The following is a 14,251-nucleotide window of genomic DNA, read 5'->3' as shown; positions in this document are numbered from 1 at the left end:
CAGCAGCCAACTCCCGATGTGCAGCTCCAAGGCCCCCGTTCTCTGTTCTTTATCATAAAACCAGTCTTGGATCAGACAGCCCTTCAGGACCATAATGTAAGAGACACGGTTACTCTAACAGCAGCTCCTAGGTGTCAAAAAAAAAGCCTGTGTTGATCACTCAAAGGCATAGTGGGTGCAGACCTTGCCCCAGGCACACAATCTGAGGGGGGCATGAATCAGGTGCCCCCTGCAGAGATCCCTATCACATTCTGCCGGTGGCGGGGGCTGGAGAGCACAGAGGGTGAAGATAACCCCCCCACACACACACACACACATGCACCATGTCCCCGCCTGGCACATGAACATTTGTGCAGCAGTGGCAGGGGCTGGGGGGTGTGGAGAGTGAAAATCACAGCTGAAGGACATATTCTAGGGGAAAGCACCCAAGAAGACTGTTAAGCAGGCATGAGAGTTGGGTATAGTGTGAGTCCTGCGAGTCAAATTTAGCATATTTTCCTCAAACCAGTGTTTCCCATCCCATTTTAAGATGGTCTGTTACATATTCCAATCCAGTCCTGATTTCCAGTGAGCATCCTCAGGGCTCTCTCCCCTACACATTACTTTACACTCATCATTTTTATACTGATGCTATTTTGTCATATTAACAGTAAAATTGTATAAGTGTCTACACAGATGTAAACTCCAGTGAGTGAATGGTACTTAATCCAAGGTGAGAGCATACAGAATTGCAGCCTCAGTCTCCTTTATCTACATTGTTACACCATATGACAAAAATAAATGAGAACCATCTACATACTTCAGAGGATGCTACAAGAAACTACTGCGAACAATTGTAGGATGACAAGAAAAGGGGAAAAATGATAAAATCTAGGCTGTCCTTGCTTTTACAGAAGGTCAGAAGGATGGATCAGAGAGAAAGAAAGCTGCAAAGAGGGAGTAATTGTTAACAGGAAGAATGATCTGTATTCATCCATGGTTCAGATTGTTCTATATTATTTAAGACATTTCCCTTACACATATTAGCGCTTTAGGTTTCTTCTGGCCTCTTCATTTGACATTCTTATTTCCACACACACACACACACACACACAGAGGCACAGGCACACATATTATGTATCAAGTTTCCAGTCTGCAACACATCAAGGAGAATTTTTAAATATATATATATATATATATATGCAGGTTTTGGTGTCTTCGGGTGTCTTCCCGTGTAAGAGTCGGGGTGTCTGTGCGACGTTTCGACGAGGTCTCACTCGTCATCTTCAGGCTGGTGCTTTCGGCTTCTTGTTACTGGAACTAGAAGTAACAAGTAACAAGAAGCCGAAAGCACCAGCCTGAAGATGACGAGTGAGACCTCGTCGAAACGTCGCACAGACACCCCGACTCTTACACGGGAAGACACCCGAAGACACCAAAACCTGCATTCCTGTACCCGTGAAAATCTACGAAAGCAAATATATATATATATATATATATATGCTTTCGTAGATTTTCACGGGTACAGGAATGCAGGTTTTGGTGTCTTCGGGTGTCTTCCCGTGTAAGAGTCGGGGTGTCTGTGCGACGTTTCGACGAGGTCTCACTCGTCATCTTCAGGCTGGTGCTTTCGGCTTCTTGTTACTGGAACAGAGCAGAATCTGGTGTTTGAGTTCCTATAAATACTGTTGAGGGGTGTGGTGTATAGCCTCCAACGTTCTGGGCAGAGAGGAAGTTCCTAGATTAGTGTGCCTCTTCTTCTTTTGTTCCTTAATTACTTGAGGGATATCTTGAGTGATTTCATGAGTGATATTCTGAATACCACTGGGTGGGTCATTAAGTGTAGATTAGTTGCTAAAGCTTTTGTGTCTTGACCTCTTGAGCTTGTGAAGAGTTTTTCTGAGAAGATGGCTGTGCTGCATTTAGTTGTGCTCTGGCTTGGCTTCGTGTATAGGGGCGAGCTGTGGTTTTGTGCCTTGTGCCAGCCAGATCTGTGTAGGGATTGCAGGGGGGTGCAGCATCCGGAGGTGCCACTATAGTTTGGCTACTGGATGGAGTCTGTAATATGTCTGTGGAGAGGGTCTGGGTTTGGGTCTGGTGTGGTTGATTGGTGACGGCGTTCTGTGTGCCTCTGGTTCTGGTGTCGGTTTTTGTGGGGAGGGCTAATTTCCAGATGTCTGGCAGGCGGGACGTGTCGTCACGCTTGTTCATGTTGTGAGGGTGTTTCTCTATCTCGATGGCTTCCATGATTATTCTCTTGTGGTGATGTTCCATGTTAAAGAGCAATTTGGAATCTGCAAAATTAATTTCGTGTCCTGTTTCTTTCATGTGTTGGAAAAGAGAGGAAGTTTTTTCTTCTTTTTTGACGGCATTCTTGTGTTCTGCGATACGTGCATTTATTCGTCTGTTTGTTTGTCCAATGTACGTGGCTGGGCAGACTTTGCAGGGTATTTCATAGACCCCTTGGTTTTCCAGCTGGATTTTGTCTTTTGGGTTTCTGAGGATATTGGCTATTTTTTGGTTGGTGCAGAAGGCTGTTTTGATATTGTGTTTATGGAGGATTTTGCTGATTTTGTCTGTAGTGCCCTTGATATAAGGAAGGAGGGCCATGCCATTGTTTTCTTCTGTGTCTTGGTTTTTGGGGGGTGTTTCTTTTTGGGGGGTGTTTCTTTTCTGTTGTGATGAACACATCGGACTACCAAGCAAAACTATCAAATCTACTCCAAGACCCTACCTACCAACCTATAAAAACAGATCCCACCACCTATCTGGAAAAAACCACCAAATCCAAAATAAAAGCCTCTCCTATCAGTGAAGAAATCCAGCTAAGAATCATCCCCAGAGAAAAATCTTCCAGATGCCCCAAACTCTACGGTCTCCCCAAGATACACAAAGAAGGAACACCACTCAGACCAATAGTCAGCTCCATAGGCTCACCTCTACAAAATCTCGCTAAATTTCTCGCTAAGCAACTTCAGCCCTATGCAGAATCCATCGCTTCACACGTTACTAACTCCTTCCAGTTCATAGAAACAATAAAGAAGCAATACCTACATCCCGATGACCTACTTGTGAGCTTCGATGTTGTATCTCTCTTCACTCAAGTGCCCATTAATGAAGCCTTGACAGCCATTCAAAACAAATACAACCCCCCCAAATACATCCTGGACCTGACCAACCACTGCCTAACCAACACGTACTTCATCCACAATGGACAAAGATACAAACAGATAGAAGGAGCACCTATGGGATCACCCCTCTCACCGGTCATCGCAAATTTGTACATGGAACACTTTGAAACCAATGCTTTAGACAAGTCAGAACACAAACCCAAACTTTGGCTCAGATATGTTGACGACACCTTTGTAATTTGGCCACACGGGAAAGAAAAACTAGATAGCTTCCTCACACATCTCAACAGCCTACACCCCAAAATACAATTCACTATGGAAATAGAAGACAACAACCAACTCCCCTTTCTTGACGTCCTAATCTACAAAAAACCTGATGGCTCCCTAGGACACACTATCTACCAGAAAAAAACACACACCAACCGCTACTTACATGCACAATCACACCACCACCCTGCACAAATAAACTCCGTAGCCAAGACTCTCATCTCCAGAACCAAACGCCTGGCTGACAAAGACCACTTGACAACTGAGTTACAGAATCTCTCAAATGTGTTAATCGCCAATGGATACCAGAAAAACAGGGTTACGAAGCTAATCCAAAAAGAAACACCCCCCAAAAACCAAGACACAGAAGAAAACAATGGCATGGCCCTCCTTCCTTATATCAAGGGCACTACAGACAAAATCAGCAAAATCCTCCATAAACACAATATCAAAACAGCCTTCTGCACCAACCAAAAAATAGCCAATATCCTCAGAAACCCAAAAGACAAAATCCAGCTGGAAAACCAAGGGGTCTATGAAATACCCTGCAAAGTCTGCCCAGCCACGTACATTGGACAAACAAACAGACGAATAAATGCACGTATCGCAGAACACAAGAATGCCGTCAAAAAAGAAGAAAAAACTTCCTCTCTTTTCCAACACATGAAAGAAACAGGACACGAAATTAATTTTGCAGATTCCAAATTGCTCTTTAACATGGAACATCACCACAAGAGAATAATCATGGAAGCCATCGAGATAGAGAAACACCCTCACAACATGAACAAGCGTGACGACACGTCCCGCCTGCCAGACATCTGGAAATTAGCCCTCCCCACAAAAACCGACACCAGAACCAGAGGCACACAGAACGCCGTCACCAATCAACCACACCAGACCCAAACCCAGACCCTCTCCACAGACATATTACAGACTCCATCCAGTAGCCAAACTATAGTGGCACCTCCGGATGCTGCACCCCCCTGCAATCCCTACACAGATCTGGCTGGCACAAGGCACAAAACCACAGCTCGCCCCTATACACGAAGCCAAGCCAGAGCACAACTAAATGCAGCACAGCCATCTTCTCAGAAAAACTCTTCACAAGCTCAAGAGGTCAAGACACAAAAGCTTTAGCAACTAATCTACACTTAATGACCCACCCAGTGGTATTCAGAATATCACTCATGAAATCACTCAAGATATCCCTCAAGTAATTAAGGAACAAAAGAAGAAGAGGCACACTAATCTAGGAACTTCCTCTCTGCCCAGAACGTTGGAGGCTATACACCACACCCCTCAACAGTATTTATAGGAACTCAAACACCAGATTCTGCTCTGTTCCAGTAACAAGAAGCCGAAAGCACCAGCCTGAAGATGACGAGTGAGACCTCGTCGAAACGTCGCACAGACACCCCGACTCTTACACGGGAAGACACCCGAAGACACCAAAACCTGCATTCCTGTACCCGTGAAAATCTACGAAAGCATATATATATATATATATATATGCAGGTTTTGGTGTCTTCGGGTGTCTTCCCGTGTAAGAGTCGGGGTGTCTGTGCGACGTTACGACGAGGTCTCACTCGTCATCTTCAGGCTGGTGCTTTCGGCTTCTTGTTACTGGAACAGAGCAGAATCTGGTGTTTGAGTTCCTATAAATACTGTTGAGGGGTGTGGTGTATAGCCTCCAACGTTCTGGGCAGAGAGGAAGTTCCTAGATTAGTGTGCCTTTTCTTCTTTTGTTCCTTAATTACTTGAGGGATATCTTGAGTGATTTCATGAGTGATATTCTGAATACCACTGGGTGGGTCATTAAGTGTAGATTAGTTGCTAAAGCTTTCGTGTCTTGACCTCTTGAGCTTGTGAAGAGTTTTTCTGAGAAGATGGCTGTGCTGCATTTAGTTGTGCTTTGGCTTGGCTTCGTGTATAGGGGCGAGCTGTGGTTTTGTGCCTTGTGCCAGCCAGATCTGTGTAGGGATTGCAGGGGGGTGCAGCATCCGGAGGTGCCACTATAGTTTGGCTACTGGATGGAGTCTGTAATATGTCTGTGGAGAGGGTCTGGGTTTGGGTCTGGTGTGGTTGATTGGTGACGGCGTTCTGTGTGCCTCTGGTTCTGGTGTCGGTTTTTGTGGGGAGGGCTAATTTCCAGATGTCTGGCACGTCGCACAGACACCCCGACTCTTACACGGGAAGACACCCGAAGACACCAAAACCTGCATTCCTGTACCCGTGAAAATCTACGAAAGCATATATATATATATATATATATGCAGGTTTTGGTGTCTTCGGGTGTCTTCCCGTGTAAGAGTCGGGGTGTCTGTGCGACGTTTCGACGAGGTCTCACTCGTCATCTTCAGGCTGGTGCTTTCGGCTTCTTGTTACTGGAACAGAGCAGAGTCTGGTGTTTGAGTTCCTATAAATACTGTTGAGGGGTGTGGTGTATAGCCTCCAACGTTCTGGGCAGAGAGGAAGTTCCTAGATTAGTGTGCCTTTTCTTCTTTTGTTCCTTAATTACTTGAGGGATATCTTGGGTGATTTCATGAGTGATATTCTGAATACCACTGGGTGGGTCATTAAGTGTAGATTAGTTGCTAAAGCATGTGTTGGTGCCTTTTCTTCTTTTGTTCCTTAATTACTTGAGGGATATCTTGGGTGATTTCATGAGTGATATTCTGAATACCACTGGGTGGGTCATTAAGTGTAGATTAGTTGCTAAAGCTTTCGTGTCTTGACCTCTTGAGCTTGTGAAGAGTTTTTCTGAGAAGATGGCTGTGCTGCATTTAGTTGTGCTCTGGCTTGGCTTCGTGTATAGGGGCGAGCTGTGGTTTTGTGCCTTGTGCCAGCCAGATCTGTGTAGGGATTGCAGGGGGGTGCAGCATCCGGAGGTGCCACTATAGTTTGGCTACTGGATGGAGTCTGTAATATGTCTGTGGAGACATATTACAGACTCCATCCAGTAGCCAAACTATAGTGGCACCTCCGGATGCTGCACCCCCCTGCAATCCCTACACAGATCTGGCTGGCACAAGGCACAAAACCACAGCTCGCCCCTATACACGAAGCCAAGCCAGAGCACAACTAAATGCAGCACAGCCATCTTCTCAGAAAAACTCTTCACAAGCTCAAGAGGTCAAGACACGAAAGCTTTAGCAACTAATCTACACTTAATGACCCACCCAGTGGTATTCAGAATATCACTCATGAAATCACCCAAGATATCCCTCAAGTAATTAAGGAACAAAAGAAGAAAAGGCACCAACACATGCTTTAGCAACTAATCTACACTTAATGACCCACCCAGTGGTATTCAGAATATCACTCATGAAATCACCCAAGATATCCCTCAAGTAATTAAGGAACAAAAGAAGAAAAGGCACACTAATCTAGGAACTTCCTCTCTGCCCAGAACGTTGGAGGCTATACACCACACCCCTCAACAGTATTTATAGGAACTCAAACACCAGACTCTGCTCTGTTCCAGTAACAAGAAGCCGAAAGCACCAGCCTGAAGATGACGAGTGAGACCTCGTCGAAACGTCGCACAGACACCCCGACTCTTACACGGGAAGACACCCGAAGACACCAAAACCTGCATTCCTGTACCCGTGAAAATCTACGAAAGCATATATATATATATATATATATATATATATATATATATAGGAAAAGGTCTGGAGAAAATGTATGCTCACATTGTTTTCATACTTACTGCTATATTTTATCTTCTTTCTATAATTGAGTTCCTGTGGTTTTATAGTTATATGATCACTGAGCAACATATAAAAAGAGTATTGCAAAAAAGAAGGAAATTTGTCATTTGCATCAAAAAATTTTAAAAAGAGTTCTCTTCTACCCTGTTAAAGTCATCTTTTAAATATATTTCACCTTTTGAAACATTTGAATTGGTGCTGACTGAATCTGTTTGAAAGTTAAAAAATAAATCTAGTTACATTTACAACAGTTACAACTTCTAACAGCACAGAAAGGTTAAGATAACTTGCTTCCATTATCCTGGTATGCCTGGAATGATGAAAGCATAAGAGCCAAAGATGATGTGCAGAATATGTGTAAACAGTGCTCCAAATGTGGTCCTTCCTTCCTTCCTTCATTTTTTCTTTTTCTCTATTGAAAAATATAACTGGAATCTATGAATGGATTCCCCCTCTCGTCATTTCTTTGCTCAAAGAATCATACAAATATTTAAGCTGTACTTCTACCTACAATGTCCTATATCTTTCCCCCTGTTTGAAAAAGTGGTTTTGAGTGGACAGATGGTGTGAGGGGAAAGGTTAAGCAGCCTCTTCCCCTTTCATTTCTCCACTGAAAATGGAGGGCTGTTTGCACATCTCCCTTTTGCCATTTACAGTGGTGCCTCGCAAGACGGAAAACTCGCTAGACGAAAGAGTTTTCCGTTTTGGAGGTGCTTCGCAAAATGAATTTCCTATGGACTTGCTTCGCAAGACGAAAATGTCTTGCGAGTTCCTGCTGGTTTTTTTTCCCCTTCCCCCCCTTTTTCTAAGCCACTAAGCTGCTTATCAGCTGATCCGATCAGCAGATAAGCCTCTAAAAGCCTCTAAAAGCCGCTAATAGCGCTAATCCGCTAATCTGTCAATGGGCTTGCTTCGCAAGACGAAAAAACCACTAAACGAAGAGAATCACAGAACAGATTCTTTTCGTCTTGCGAGGCACCACTGTATTTTGGCTCTCAGCATGGACAAAATGCATACAACTAAATTGTACTGTCTTGAGTTTTCAAGACTACTGCTTGATGTTCACCCTATTTAAAGCAAATTATGAACATTAAAGGACCTATGTTCCAAAAAGAACTGGACTCATGGGCATTCAAGTGCTTCAAGAAAGACACAAGTTGTACAGGTGGCCTGCTCCAGAGCCAAACTACACATTACATTACTTCTAGGTGGAATAAACCATGCTAAACTTTCCACCCTTTTGGGGGGGAGGGGGGAATCTACCATCACAAATGTGTTCCTGCTGTAGAATGGTCCCATGCCTGTTTCCTGTTGAAGATCACTCCCCTTGGGTAGTCTTTGCTCCCAAAGTGCCTGTTACCCTCATAGTTCTGAATGAACATAGGATCATAAGAAACTTCCTTATGCCATTGGTCCGTCTAGCCAGTACTGGAAAACTTGGCAAACTTAAAATACTATTACAAAACATAAATTGTTGTCTGGGGTGGTTCAGATGAGAATGTGGTGTGCAGAACTTATATGTAGTTTGGGAGCAAGGATTGTACTCTGTCTGTCCAGCCCAGCAAGGCAAGCCTCTCCCAGTAGACAAGCACAAACTGGATTTTGCCAACAACCTTCATTCAAAGTTCAATCTTGGTGGGTCTGAATATCTTTCTTTCTTTCTTTCTTTCTTTCTTTCTTTCTTTCTTTCTTTCTTTCTTTCTTTCCATTTTCTCCATGATTAATTAAAAATGGGGAACAGACAGGCTAGAGAGAAACTGTTTATATCCGTTCTACTATTGCTCTTCCATTTTGGAGTATAGACACAATCACCAATGCTCTCTGTCTCCCTCATTGCACAATGAATACACACAGCAGTAATTCAGAATTTGCTGTGTGCTAAAGTAGTCACAGGACAAATGCTTTCAGCATGTCAACACCACACACATTATCATAAAAGGCTGGAAATAAGAAACTAACACTGCAGTCTGTACATATCAACTCACAAGTAACTCCATCGTGTTTAATGGGGATTACCCACAGGTAAGTAGATAGAAAAGCTGTGTTAAAAAGGTAATACACTGCATACACTTTGGCATAATATCCTGTCACTATATACTATGTATCTGTAAAAGTACAGTATCAGGATAGCGGTCTTTTGCATGTATCTTGGCCTGGCTTGAGGCCCAGAAATTTTTGGAGGGTAAAATTAGTCATTTGGACGAAGGAAAGACAAACTAAATAGTTCCAGTTTCTTTCTTTCCCCATGAAGTGAGAACTTATTTCAAAGTATTTCAGATTTTCTTCATCCAGGTATGCAAAAAAAGAAAGAAAGAAACTTCAATCAAATCACAACATACTTTCTAGCTTCATTCTTATTGCAGATTTGGCAAATAGCCTCAACACATTGTTGTTTCACACTTTGATTCTGTGGAACTTGTAAATAACATTTTCCAGCAAGCTTCAAGGCAGGTCATACTTTAATTTTGAAAGCAATCACGTATTTCCAATTAATGCACTGATGGGAGGTATAATCCAAAATAAATGGAAGGCACCAGCTTGGTGAAGGATATCCTAGAGGAAAATGTGGTTAGGAATATTGTTAACCATCAGCTTTCACATTTCCTGGATGTTCTAATGCAGGTCTCAGCTCAAAAACCGTATCAACATAGATTTAAAATTTAAATGTACATTTTAAGAAAATATTCATTTAAATCTATATATGCGTTAAATGCATTTTGATGTATTTAAATGTATGTATTTATATATGTTTATATATGTATTTAAATACAGATTTTCATGAAGATATAAAAAAGAATAATTGCAGATTAATGTGGAAATGGGACAGAGAAGATTTATGAATGAGCACATGCAAAGGTGACACAAACAGGAGACAGATGGATTCAACCACATAGGTGCAATCATTCTGTGTATGTACCAATCTGGGCCGGATGCCTGGAGAGACAGAATGAATTCCTGTAGCCTGTTGTGACACCTTCCCTGTTTAGCAACCCATGTCTCAATAGATTGACAACCACAATCAATTTTGATCTTATGTAGATCTTATTACAAATTGACTTGGCATTTAAAGACAGAATCTGCATGCCCAAGAACTGGCAGATAAGGCAGCCAATATCTCTAAAGCTGGTGCAGAACAGGATATAGACACATTCCACTTAGGTGGCCAACTCTTCTTCCAACATAATATTTCCCACTGCCAGTGGCCACATTCTAGGCTCTCCTTGAAGAATCACCCAGTCTCAGGCCCATTTAATATAAGAAGAAATGCAAAACAGCAGAGTAGCACACAATTCTAACCTAGCATATATTTGGGGCACAAGGGAGAGCCCTAAGTCTTATGGCTCCCCTCCACCAAAGTGAAACCCCTGAAAGGGTTGACTACCCTTAGTGTCAAGCCTTTGGTTGTGACCCGCAATGACTTTTTATATAAGCCCCACCTCCCAGAAAGTAGCTATAGCTCAGGCAAGGGAGGTTAAGACCTTGCTGGGTGGGGCACAGCCTCCATGACTTGGTGTTCTCAGCTGTTGGTACTTATACTTGCCTCTCTCCCACATCGGTGTTTGCACCCTGGGGAAGACAAGATAATAATACTTCCACCCAGAAGCAGATCTCCCTCCTGCTGCAGTTGCTGCTACTTCTGCTCTGTATTTAAAAGATTTCATCGCACAAACGGGTCACAGGGTGGTTCACAATGTGTTTTAAAACCATTGTGCAACATAAAATACAATCTATAAACCAACCATAAATAAAATAGTAAATCACAGCAGCACAGAATGGGGACCTGCACTCTGGGACGACCCATTAAGTCCTGCCACACATAGAACAAATTGATTCTTACTTGATGGTGAAATCCTGCCATAGTAGTCGCCATCCTTTCCTTACCCTAAGCTCATGAAACATGACTAGCTCTACCATTAGGTGAAGTTATTTATCTTTATTGTATTCTTACTCTCAGAGGCTGGTGTTTTTGAGAATTTCTACCACAGGCACCAACATAGACTAGTTTGAAGTAAGGTGTTCCTTGACCTGGATGTGTGTGTGGGATTGGGGGTTATTGCTTTATTTTTGTTTTAACTATTTATTTTGTGCTTTTATCCTGTATTTTTATTTTGCGAACCACCTTGAGATCTTACAGACGCTTCAGGTTAGAGACTCCACTAACCCAGAAACAGTACCTCGGGTTAAGAACTTTACCTCAAGATAAGAACAGAAATCATGTGGCGGTGGGGCGGCGACAGCGGGAGGCCCCATTAGCTAAAGTGGTGCTTCAGGTTAAGAACAGTTTCAGGTTAAGAACGGACCTCCAGAATGCATTAACTTCTTAACCCGAGGTACCACTGTATATAAATTTATTAAATAAACAAATAATACTATCAGGCAGCAAAATGTTTTGTAGCATGTAATGAAAGTGCTGTTTTCTGCCTTCTACACAGTGTCATTTGTAAAATCAACCCAAATATTCTACAGTTCTCTGTTTTAAAAATATGCAAGAAGAGAACAAAACAATTATTTTCACCGTAGTCTTAACGGTAATGTTGACCTTGAGCTGATTTTATTGCATCCCTTTATGAGAGCATCCATGCTCATGCAACAAGTATTGGACCTGATCAGCCCCAGGTGAAATACCCAGGTGCAAAAAAATAAAAAGCAGGACATCCACTGAACTTTACAATCTTTCACCACAGTTGTATAGTGAGCTTTATGGTATCTACAGAGGTTTAATAGCTTTCTTTACATTCAGGTTTTGTATCAAAAGCATTATTTATGGCTCATAAAAGAAAGGGGGGGACTGCATTCCTGTAGGATGACAAATCCTCTTTGCCCACGAGCTAAACAGAATAACAGCAATGCAAGCTTCCCTACATCACCCTGTTGACATGCCTCAGTTCTGCTTGAGGGGCTAGAAGGCTAGCCGACCTCTCTTCTCTGTCTGCCAATGGAAAGGTTTAATTGGATTGTAACCCCTCGAGGCAGAGACCGAGCCTTCCTTCATTTTTCATGTATTCCTTATTATTTAACTGCCGACAGCATTCTAAGCCAGAAAGAGCTGATGATGATATGCACTGGGGTCAGTGAAGGCAGCCACCTCACTTCACATGGGCCAAAGTACCTCGTTTCAGGTAGAAGGAGAGGAACATGGAAGACAGCAGTATAAAACCCCTCTGTCCCAAGCACTGGGGGGCAGGGTCTTGAGAGGAGAACTCTGAGGGTGATAGCACAGGCAAGTGTACCAGGGTGGCCACTTAGGAAGAGGAAATGTATCACTAACAGATGACACAGATTTGCATATGCACATTTACACATACAGATGCAAAATTTTAAAAATAAATCACAAATTGTCTGCACCCCGCCAAATAATGGAATTCACTAATTCACTCCTCAGAGAGGCTCACCTAGTGCCTACATTATGGTCTTTTCAACATGATTTGATAATTGGTTATTGGTTTATTCTCCCAAGACTTTAATATCAAAATGTTTCAGTACTTCTAAATCTGCAGAAATTGCTTCCTCCTTGCTGTTTTAAAGACTTTTTTTTTTAATGAAAATTATACTGGCTTGATTTTATTACTGATTTGGGATAAAGTTATTTGCTGGTTTATTTGTACTGAGTTTGTCAGACATTGTCTATATTTGTATTGATTTTTGTAAAATGTACAGAGTACTTTGGCTAATGGGCAGTATAGAAATTAAATGAAATTAATGACTGATTGATTGATTGATTGAATCAATCAATCAATAAAAAATAAAGTAGAAATACATTAATCTCAGTTATGGGGAAGTCTGGGGTCAGGCAACCTGTATGCCTGCTCAATCTGCTGCCCAGGTGCTGGGCAACTTCATTCAGGGCCTGCCCTACCATTAGGCAAAATGAGGTGCCTGCCTCAAGTGGCAGATGCTAGACGGTGCAGCAGGAATACCCTCAATTGCCCCTCTAAGCAACCCACCACCACCATTCCCCTCTGTGGGAAAGCAGACCAGGATATGCAGTGCAGCCTATCTTGACCACCCCAACCTCAGCTAGCCTGCTTCATTTGGTGCAGAAGAGGATCCTATCCTGTCACCAGGGTTGAAGTAAGATACAACTACCACCCCAGCTGGATTTTGTAGGCAGAATGGGGACGAGCATATTTGCCTCAAGCAAAATGTCTTGAGCTGATTCTGATTTCTTCTTGCAACCTGGACCTAATTTGCAGCGGACAGCTCTTAAAACAGAGGGTTACATCAAACTGACGACTGTCTTCTGTAAAATAGGTCACCTTATAATAGAATGGAAGTCCGACCTAGGGAAAAAAGTTTACTGAAGAATCATGTCAAACACTTGTACAGGTTAGTTTGCAAGATCGGGAAACTATGAAACTGAACAGGCCTTCCTATGAAGCTATATGAGTCAATCATTCAGTATGGGAGGTAGATTCCAGACAGGGGTGCCATATTTCTGTTTCCAAGTCTTCATCTCCATATATTGTTAATGAAAATAGCTTTAGCCTTGAGGGATTCCAAAAAAGAAATGTTCTTTGGATTTCATTTGAGATACCAGCATAGGCACAAATCCTTTATATTTTACCAACTTTTTCCTTAACGTTCTTTTCATTGGTAAAACATCTCTTACAAAGTTATGTTGCTCATGTCAGTCACCACCTTCAAATACCTCTCCTTTATATCCCAGTAAATACTCTGCAGCCATTCCCAACACAAAAGCAAAGAAGAATTGCTACAATGACTGGGTCTTTGATTTTGTGGTGTGATTAAAAGGATAGCTACCCTCCTGCTTCCCTACTCTTATACATCTGAAAGCATTACAACAACACTTCCTTTAATTAACTAGCCAAATAACTTCAGTGTATTTTTTTTTTGCATGAACTTAACACCATTATCCAAACACCAAATTAGAAATAATACTATAATGCCAACATTATTATTCCAAGCATGTTTGCAAGATGTGGCATTTGAAAACTGGAAATAGAGAAAGACTAATGATAAAATTTAGCTTTGCCCAAAACATGTTTCTTATTTAGCTTTTGGAAAATCAATTTAACTCTCCTTTTTTTTTTTAATGAGTGAAATTTGGATTTTCTTGTTTCAGGTTACATTGGCCATAATTTAGCAAATGAATATGTAGACTGTAATTGTTTTAACTGGAATATTTTTGAACTTATAAGA

This window comes from Podarcis vaucheri (assembly GCF_965113315.1).
Source record: "Podarcis vaucheri genome assembly, chromosome: 4".
Classification (NCBI taxonomy): Eukaryota; Metazoa; Chordata; class Lepidosauria; order Squamata; family Lacertidae; genus Podarcis; species Podarcis vaucheri.
Note: the sequence above shows the minus strand (reverse complement) of the source record.